Raw genomic sequence first — 7,667 nt, 5'->3', positions numbered from 1 at the left:
CCACCCGCTACCAGCAGATCCCATCCCTCTCTTTCTCCCTCCTCCCCTTTTCCAGCAGCTAGAGAGAGCTTTTGCGAGTGGTGTATCCGGCATGGGAAAGCACGGATTTCCGTTGGATCCGGCGTTTCTCACAGCTGGGAGGGGAGAGGGAGAGAGAGGGAGAGAAATCGGTGTCTTTTCCTGCAACACCACCCGAATTAAAGCAGCCTCTCCCCAGCGAAGGTACAGCCTCTCACCCCCACCCCACCCCGTCAGGTCTTCCCCGTGCCAATCAGGAGGGACACTTTTTTCTTTAGAAATGGAGAGGGGGGGTGCAGTGGCGGTGGGGAGGGGGAGGAGGGGAGGATGTTGCTGCAATGTTTTCTCTTTCATCCTCTCCCTTAGAGAAAGCAGAGCGAGCGAGAGGGAAAAAGAGCAGCTCTGGACTCATCGCCGCTTGCGCAAATTGATACAGACGCGGGCACAAAAGAGGGTGGCCGGGAGGAGTTGGGTCCCTGCTGCTGCGGCTGCAGCCACTTTTCGGAGACCCTAATTAGAGAGCTCGGTGTAACGCAGCACAGGCCGGAAAGACCCTCCTGGGGAATGGGCCCTGCGATCTGGGGCAGGAAAGCCTCCCCCGTCCCCCCAACCCGCCCCCTTGCAGATCTGCTGGGCTACAATTCCCATCACGCGCAGCTAGCCGTACGGGCTATGTGCGTGATGGTAGTCCAACACATCTGGAGGGTGCACGGCTGGGGGAAGGCTACGGCTGGAGAGACCCAGGCAGGGTCAAATCGCCACTCAGCCCCCCCCCTCCGTCCCCCGTGAAGCTGGGGCCAAGCCATTGGCTGAGTTCGGAGGACCACGCTAAGCAATGGTTGTTTCCCATTCTGTTCCCTTTTGCCGCCCCCCCCCCCAGTTGATTAGCGTGTCGGCTGAATTCAGCTTTCTCTCTCAGCCTAACCAGGGCCTGTGCCAGACTATTTTGCGCCCTAGGCAAGGTAAGCTACTTTCACCCCCCACCCCCACCCAAAAATGCCAACTTTGATTTTTAAGGACATATGTTTCCTGGAAAAAATAAGAAGCACAAAACTTGAAGTGGCTAAATTTATTTTAAAGTGCAAGAAATATGTCATGCCAATTATAGCCAACCATTATGGGTCTAAAATGCATTATTTAATAGGAATATCACCTCCAAATCATCGCCCCCCCCAACTCTCACACGAGCGCGCACACACACTCAGCATCACTCGCTCCAAACAAACACACGCATGAACACATGCATTCACTACTCAAAGGCCCCATGCACCCATACATTCTCTTTCGCTCTCTCTTCTGGGCGCGTTCCAGAAGTCCGAACATGGAGCCGCCCCACCCCAGCGTCCCTGGCTTCGCTTCGGCTGAGTGGGCGCGGGGTGCCATCTCACCCGCACAGGCCCAGCTGAATCCTCGGGCCGGGCCGGCGAGTGCTGCGCTGTGCCTGGCACCCCTCTTAGCTTGGCGCTCTAGGTGGCCACCTGAGTGGCCTCTATGGTAGCACCGGCCCTGAGCCTAACCTACCTCTTAGGGTTGGTTGTGAGGATGCAATGTGATGGAGCGGGAAATCAGAGCTCCTTGGAGAAAGAGCAGGATTGAAACAGGATATATAATAAGTTTAGGGGGGGGGAGGCAAGTAAAACAAAGCAAGTTATGGAGAGAGGGGGTGGGGTCTGTCCCTCTCTCAAAACTAGAATCCAAGGGGGTCATTATTTATCCCATGAAGTTGAATAGTGGGAGATCCAGGACAGACAAAAGGCAGGACTTCCTCACACAACAGTGTGAAACTGTGGAATTTGCTGGCAGAAGAGGTGGTGGCAGCCACCAACTTCGAGGACTTTAAAAGGGGGGTTATGGAGGGTGAAGCTATCATCAATAGCTAACAGTCGTAATGGCTATGTATTGCCTCTGTCCAGCTTCGGAGGCAGGATGCCTCGGTGTCCCAGGGCCGGGGGGGCGAGGGTCCAATAATATTTCTTACCTGCCTCTCCATCCTGACCAAGAACAACAATAAGTATAAAATATTGATTAAAAACATTGTTAAAACTTCCTAAAAAACATCCTAAACACATCCTAAAATTCCACTGGACAGGTCTGCCGGAAGAGATCGGTCTTTATAGCTTTCTTGAATGCTAAAGGACTGTTAAGTTGACGAATCTCCTCCGGCAGGCCATTCCACAGTCTGGGAGCAGCAGAAGAGACGGTCCTCTGGGTAACAGTTGTCAATCTAGTTCTTGCTGACTGGAGTCAACCCTTCCCAGAGGACCTGAGTGTGTGGGGCGGATTGTCTGGGAGAAGGCGATCCCGCAGGGAGCCTGGACCCCAACCAAGGTGATTACCAACACTTTATACTTCGCACGGAAACTAATCAGCTGCCAGTGAAGACATTTTAAAACTGGCGTAACGCGGTCACCCCTCATGTCCTGCTTGTGGGCTTCCCACTGTGGGAAACATGATAGGCCGTTGGTATTATCCAACAAGGCTCTTCTTAAAATCTAGTAAAGAGTTGATATATTGTCAGCCCTTGGGCAAGTCACTGTCGCTCAACCTCAATTGTACTTCATGTTCTTGAGAAGCGTTAACTCAATAAAGGCCCTCCAGAACTAAAAGGGCTGTAGAAGGGGAGAAAGATTTGAAGGGTGAGCAAGGGGGACACATGCATGGATGTATATTAGTGTGAAAACAAGGAAGTCTTCTTGTGTATTCTTAAAGACTAACCAATTTATTATTCATGGACTACAGCCCACTTTGTAGGATCCATGAAGTATTACCCCAAGTTCCAAGTGTGCATGTGCATACATTTGGAGGGGGGTGGCACACAGGGGAATCCCTGCAGATATCTGGGCGCCACACTTCAAGAAGGACGCAGAGAAGCTGGAGCGTGTTCAGAGGAGGGCAACCAGGATGCTCAGGGGTCTGGAAACAAAGCCCTATGAAGAGAGACTGTAAGAACTGGGCATGTTTAGCCTGGAGAAGATAAGATTGAGGGGAGACATGAGAGCACTCTTCAAATACTGAAAAGGTGGTCACACAGAGGAGGGCCAGGATCTCTTCTCGATCCTCCCAGAGTGCAGGACACGGAATAACGGGCTCAAGTTAAAGGAAGCCAGATTCCATTTCTACCTCAATTTTAGAATTTCTGTAAACCGCCTAGAGAGCTTCATCTATTGGGCGGTATAAAAATGTAATAAATAAATAAATAAATAAATAAATAAATAAATAAGGAAAAACTTCCTGACTGTTAGAGCAGTACAACAATGGGGGCGGGGTGGTGTTGGTAGGAACAAACGAATTGCAAGTCTGTCTAAACATTGTCTAAACACTGTCTAAACGTCTCTTGTAAAGGATTATGCTCTGGCAAACCCGTGTCACCACATGAAAAAAACGAAACACCAAAACTGCTGTACTCATTCCAGCCAGCCACAAATATGAGTATTTCTTGACATCAGACTAGGGGATCAGTTGGAATTCATGAGCCGTTGAAGCCAAACGCTGATTCAGCCCACAAAAATGCTGCATGAATGTCAAACAATTTGGTATTTTTCTCTCATTCATATATATATATATATAATATATCTTGGCCTGCTTTATCCTTTTCCAAATCTGAAATCCTCTGTGTGTGTTACCAATCAAACACCAGTAATTTATCCAAGACAATTCCACAGTAAAATGAGGTTGTGGGAAATAAACAGAAGTATTTATTTATTTATTTATTTTATTTATTACATTTATATACCATTTCCATAGCTAGAGCTCTCTGGGCGGTTTACAGAAATTCTAAAATTGAGATAGAAATGAGTATAGAAATAAATTTTAACTTGGTGTTTTAAATTTGTAATTTTGCATTGCTGCTGTTTTTATCTGGTTGAGCTTTTATATTGTATTTTACATTATGGTTTTATACTGTAGTTTTATACTTTGAATGGTTTTAATTTTTGTGAACCGCCCAGAGAGTTCCGGCTATTGGGCGGTATAGAAATGTAATAAATAAATAAACAAATAAAATTCTAAAACTCAGAACATACATACATAAATTCATACATACATTCTTATTGCCAAGTCTAAAGGCCTTTATTCCGTTCTTATTCTCCTTGATCTAACTGCAGCCTTTGACACGGTTGATCACAATCTTCTTTTGGATTCCCTTCATGACCTTGGATTTTGTGGCTCTGTCTATAACTGGTTTGCCTCCTATCTAGCGGGTCGCTCTTTCAGCGTGTTGGCTAATGGCAGCTCGTCTTCCTCTTTTCCCCTTTCAGTAGGGGTTCCGCAAGGCTCGGTGCTTGGCCTGTTGTTGTTTTCTTTATACATGTTGCCCTTGGGTAATCTTATTCAATCTCATGGCCTCCAATATCACCTGTATGCCGATGATACACAATTATATCTCTCATCTCCGGATCTCTCTCCTGATGTTCACGATCGTATCTCAGCATGTCTTTCAGATATCTCAGCTTGGTTGCTTCATCGTCGTTTGAAACTTAATATGGCAAAGACTGAATTGCTTGTTTTTCCTCCTAAACCTTCTCCTCATCTCTCATTCTCTCTTACTGTCAATGATGTTACACTTACTCCGGTCAATGAAGCTCGTAGTCTGGGCTTTATATTTAATTCCTCGCTCTCCTTTATTCCTCATATTGAGGCAGTAGCTAAATCCTGTCGTTTTTTCCTGTATAATATTGCCAGGATTCAATCATTTTTGTCTGTCTCTTCTGCCAAGACTCTTGTTCATGCATTGGTTATCTCTCGGTTGGACTACTGCAACCTTCTTCTCACTGGCCTTCCTTCTTCTCACATCAGTTCATTGGTTTCTGTTCACCACTCTGCTGCTAAGATCATCTTCTTGGCTCGCCGCTCTGACCATGTTACTCCACTTCTGAAATCTCTTCATTGGCTTCCAATTCACTTTGGAAGCCAATGCCCCGCTCGTGCTCTTCGCTCCTCTGATGCCATGTTTCTCGCCTGCCCAAGGGTCTCTACTTCCCTTGCTCGGCTTCGTCCATTTTCTTCTGCTGCCCCTTATGCCTGGAACGCTCTTCCAGAACATTTGAGAAGTACAAGTTCAATCGCAGTTTTTAAAGCTCAGCTAAAAACTTTTCTTTTTCCTAAAGCTTTTAAAACTTGATTTTGTTCTGACTTTTATACTGTTAGTTTTACTCTCCCCTGTGCCTGTTTGGTGCATTCCCTTCCCCTCCTTATTGTTTTATTATGATTTTATTAGAATGTAAGCCTATGCGGCAGGGTCTTGCTATTTTATTGTTTTACTCTGTACAGCACCATGTACATTGATGGCGCTATATAAATAAATAATAATAATAATAATAATAATAATGCATTAAAAACCGTTAAAAGGCATGTCCTGTTAACTAAATATTTTGAAAACAGCTAATACTGGTGTCTTTTGGGGAGAAATTGCTTTGGAACTCTTCACACCCTGGGCGAAAGTATTGTGCCCAGTCATGTATTAAATGAGTGGCGAACTGCATGCCAATTTCCTATTGATAGGCTGTGGCATGCGCAGAAGTCAGGAAATGTTTTTTTTTTCTATCCGTGTCCCTGTCTGGATGACCTTGGGCCCGATGCCATTTTCCCCAGGGCTGTGGTTTGTGTCTTCCCCTCCCTGCCTCTTGGATGAAACCTCCAAGGGCATGAGGCAGCTGAGACAGAGGGATGGATGGATAGATGGTGGAAGCTGCCAAAGAGCTAACATTTTGGTCAGGACTCTGGTGGTCTCCTTCAGATACCTCTGACCAGGGGGAAGCAAAGTTCAGAGGAAGACAGATTCCAGGAAGAAGGAGTGACCTGTCCATGTGTGTGCTTCTATCCCACAATGCAGGCACGCCCATGAAAGGCACTCCAAGGCCATAGCCAATTTAACTGAAAATGACTGATAAGCAAATCCATAGAGAAGGTTTACAGGGAAATCTTAATTATACTCAGTGTACTGTGTAATCTGCACTCCCCACCTCCCAAAAAGAAAGACCAACTGTGACCCGGAAAGCCACACCTTCTGAATAAATTATGCAAATTAAGTTAGTTACTTAGTTAACCTGCTTTGAAGAAAGCCATTTTTGAACAATTTGACAAGGAAATGACTGGAAGAAGGGAGTAAGTTGGAAAGGGAAGGGCATAGGGGAACACTAAAACTGTTCTCCGAAATGATGAGGGATAGAAACTTGTTTGGCTTAATTGAAGTGGAATGCTTAGGTTTAATAGGCATCTCTGCCCCCTTCCTAGGTTACTGGGGACACCTCTTAAACTGCACCTTCCCGAGCAAGGGACTCTCATTTAAAGATTTCTGGCTGTGATGGACAGAGAAAGATTTATCACGGTTCATCAACCCCTCATCATTCGATGAAAGTAGATTACATAAGCAGTTACTTACTGGAAAATCATTCAAGATACAGCTCACATACAGGCACCAGGACTACCTAAGCCATATCTGGATTCCAGAACTTTCTGTCTGCTGTTAAGTGACAGTTAAAGGCAAATACAGTTCCAAACCTGTGGTCTAGCAGGACTGCAGTGTGAAAGCATAGAAGAGGTGTGAAGCTATTAACAACTCAGTTCTTCTTCTCAAGCTTTCTCCTGCCTAATGGCTAGATATTCAGTAGGTTCAGACAAAGGGGGATTCAATTTAGCAGTAAATTACTGTTTCAGGTGCTTTTATTTTTAAATTAAAATTTGATGCTAGTGTTATTACTATACTGATTCTATTCCTTCCCCCCCCCCCACCATTCCTCCAAGGAGCTCAAGGTGGGGGTGCTTGGTTCTCCCCAATCCATTTTATCTTCACAGCAACCCTGTGAGGTAGGCTGAGATGGTAACTGGCCTAAGGTTACCTGGTTAACTTCATGGTCTTCCTGGGTCTCCCTGGCTCAAGAACAACACATTAACCACTCTACCATGTTGTTCTGAGGCCTTGGGGTTGGGTGAGCCTAGAAAGACATGCTTGCATATACACATATGAAGAAAAGAAAGCAAAATGACAGGATTGGTGTGTACAGAGAGCTATGGTTTCTTATTAACCTCTCTCCTCCCATTTCCCACAACCCAGGGTTGCCCACCTTTGGACTAAAGCAGCCTTCCCCAACCTGGTGCCTTCCAGATGTGCTGGACTACAACTTCCATCATCCCCAACTAGTATGGGAGAGGCTGAACTAAAGTATTCCTTACAACAGGAATTAAGGAAACAACTCCACCAGCTGACCATTAGACGAACAATGATGCAATGCACTTCCAGTGTATTTTAGGGCAGGAAGCGACAGGCTTCAAGCTTGTGGGACCTACTTTGTTTTTTTTTACTAGAACACCGATATCCGTCAACTCAAGTCTAATGGAAAACACAGACACTGAGATTTCAAGAATTCTGAGCCCAGGAATTCCTTTTGAGTGCCAGAAATGAACAGAGCTTACTGTCCTTCCTTCCACACACACAAAAATACACCTGGTTACAACGCCAGCCCAAGCGTGGCTAAAGCTACCAGTGGCTACCAGTCCTGATGGCTCTATGCCACCTCCACTGTCAGAGGGAGTAAAGCCTCTGAACACCAGTTGCTGGGGAACATGGGCGGGAGGGTGCTGCTGCACTCATGTCCTGCTTGTGGGTTTCCCATGGGGGCATCTGGTTGGCCCCTGTGTGAACAGAGTGCTGG

Source organism: Elgaria multicarinata, chromosome 11, assembly GCF_023053635.1.
Source record: "Elgaria multicarinata webbii isolate HBS135686 ecotype San Diego chromosome 11, rElgMul1.1.pri, whole genome shotgun sequence".
Taxonomy (NCBI): domain Eukaryota; kingdom Metazoa; phylum Chordata; class Lepidosauria; order Squamata; family Anguidae; genus Elgaria; species Elgaria multicarinata.
This window is presented reverse-complemented; position numbering follows the sequence as displayed.